The sequence below is a fragment of the Bidens hawaiensis genome, unplaced genomic scaffold (assembly GCF_021521415.1).
Source record: "Bidens hawaiensis isolate Kalapana, Puna unplaced genomic scaffold, B.hawaiensis_p1.1 tig00000657_1, whole genome shotgun sequence".
Lineage (NCBI taxonomy): Eukaryota > Viridiplantae > Streptophyta > Magnoliopsida > Asterales > Asteraceae > Bidens > Bidens hawaiensis.
This window is the reverse complement of record NW_027491039.1, coordinates 4,102,954-4,105,658: the sequence shown is the minus strand read 5'-3', so window position 1 is coordinate 4,105,658 and position 2,705 is coordinate 4,102,954. Positions and strand designations below refer to the sequence as shown.

The following is a 2,705-nucleotide window of genomic DNA, read 5'->3' as shown; positions in this document are numbered from 1 at the left end:
TTTGAATTTAATTTATTGTTGTGGAATTAATTTAGAGAGAGGGAGAGAGAGAGAGAGAGAGAGAGAGAGAGTTTTGAAGAAGATAGATAATGGTGAGTGAGGGTTTATGATGATGATTGAAAAAGAAGACAGCAGGAGAGAGAGGGTCTAAAACATCATTCCTATTTTACCCTTCGTTGTCCTTAAATCGTTATAATAATACTTATCACAAACCTGATGGAAAACTTTCATCTCAACCACTCCTTTTAAACATCAATGGTTTAGGAAGAGTTTTCAAAATTTCTGCAAGTGAAGAGGGTTTATAATAAATCCTAACCCTATAGATATATACTTCAAATTCGTATAAAATAGGTAACACAATCAATGATATTTTTGTAAATCAAATTACTATCCATAAAAAATCTGTAGATATATCTTATATAAATTCGGTACCAAGACCGATTTTTACCGCAAAGTACCGATACCAATACCGCTTTTTACCGATACCGAATTTAAGAAAAGAGAATACCGAGACTGGTACCATTTAGAACCGGTTGGTACGGTACCGGTATTCGGGAAAAAAAGCTCATCCCTAACTTTAACCATCACTAAGTAACTCGTTGTTTGATACGAAGAACTGTCGCTAAGTCATTCGCTATTAAACCATCGCCAATATGTTTTACAACTCATCAAAAGAATCGTTACTATTTTGTTTGAGAAAGCTAACACGAAAATCGTCGCTAGCTTGTCGAGCCAAAGGGTTTTCCAGATACATCTGTATGGACAAGTGTACATTGTTTTCCAAATGCATACAATTATCACATTTCAAAAGGTTTAATAGTAGGAAGCCCGTAGATCATGCCTTAGACATCACAGTACGTATTATTTATCTATTATAGGATATAGGAGTGGTGGTGGTACACGATTTAAAGGCATCCAACATGAAAATATTGTTGCTATACATCTTGACTTTCTTCAATTCTCACTTGATTGATGAATTGCTCAAGGAAAAGAGCTGAAGAGAACTCTTTGATTTCGCCATAACCATAGGGTCCACAGGCGTCAATAGCCTAATATCAAAGGCGTAAATTGTCTATAGCTCATTACTCATATCAGATTGTCTAAGTAAATGTTACCTTACCAAATGTGGTAGAGAAGCATTCCATAAATGAATAAAGAAGTTACATACAAGTACATACCAATCTAAGTATATCCTTACAATAACCAACTAATAATAAAGGTAAAGAGTAGAATATATTAAACAAAATTATGATATTATTGCTCTTAATTGATCATGAACAATGCAATCTTGTAGTGAGTTCTACAAACGCATCTTCGTGGCAAGATATGGTTAGGCCTCCCATTGGATGATCAAATCCAAGTTCCTCCTCAGAATGCCGCAGCAAGTCTTGGAACAATGGTTGATCTAAATAAGATATTGGGACAACAAACCGCCGTTTCTGGATTTGACCTACATATACTGCAAGATGACCTTTTGGAATATCTGATCGATACTTCTGTCTCTGGTAAGAGTTCAATTTGCTAAAACTTCGTAGGTTAGCTATCAACGAAGGCAACCGAACAAGACCCATGTAGAGGAATCGTAGTGTTGCAAAAGGAAGTATTTATATCTTCTTGACGCAGGCTAGTTTTCTGTAAGGAGAATATTGGGAATTAAAGCTTAATATTATGAGAGGGGGGGGGGGGGGTTTCTTGTTATTTATAGCACTCTAGTTGTGATGCCTACATTGCCAGCTTTCTTTAGAATTTAAGAGAACTTCCAAGAACTTACATCATACGATGCGACTGATTTTCAAATATTATAAAATAGTATTATGCGTAAAGAGATGCACACAATTAGGTAAGGTACGGAAACAATTATTTTAGGTATCTTTACAGTTGGTCTTGAAATGCACAATATTCTTTCTTCATTATTCACATGCATAAATGGCAGACTTAACATAAGCCTTTCTGGTTACCAAAATAATATCAAGTTTTAGTATATTAAATTTACATTCCATAATGATTGCTGTTCCTTTATAAATTTATTAAAAAAAAAAGAAAAAAAAAAAGAAAATTAGTAGCGAAGGGAAACTTTTATGCTAACAATGGTCTCTCCTGCTCACTAGGTAAACTTATATATTTTATTATTTTGAAAGTAGATTGATTAGATGTTTAAATGGTTAGAAAGTTTAGCATGATAAAGTGTTAACTTACGAAGTCAAATGGTAAGAAAGTTTTACATGATAAAGTGTTCGGTTATGAAGTTAAATATTTAGAAAGTTTTGCATGACAAAATAGATTGATTAGATGTTTAAGTGGCTAGAAACTTTTTAAAATTGGACCTATTATTTCCTAGCAGGTGATCAATTTAACATAGTTAAAAACTAATATGATCATAAATATTACAGTATTTAAGTTTAATATATTAATTAAGTTTATCTTTTATTTAGTTTTCTTATTGTACTATAATTAGGTTTTATTATTGTTGATCTTTTTCTATTTTTATGTCTTTGTTTTTCCTATAAATTGTAATCGTTTCAATAAGAAAAATAATCAGAAAATTGTTTTAACTTTGATTTCTCTTCTTCTCTTTTGTTCTTGGAGCCTAACCCAGTCTACGGATCTATTGAGAGATTGACCATCTCGAATTGGTCTCTATCAAAAACAATAAGACTTTGAGTAAGTGTTGAGTTATGAACTTACGATCATATGTTGCAGATGAT

At 32.5% G+C, this 2,705-nt stretch overlaps 1 pseudogene; it reads right to left on the bottom strand.

Moving 5' to 3' along the window:
• Positions 1-1,271: 1,271 nt before the first annotated feature.
• On the bottom strand, positions 1,272-1,571 carry LOC143530378 (auxin-responsive protein SAUR22 pseudogene; annotated as a pseudogene).
• Between the last annotated feature and the right edge of the window lie 1,134 nt (positions 1,572-2,705).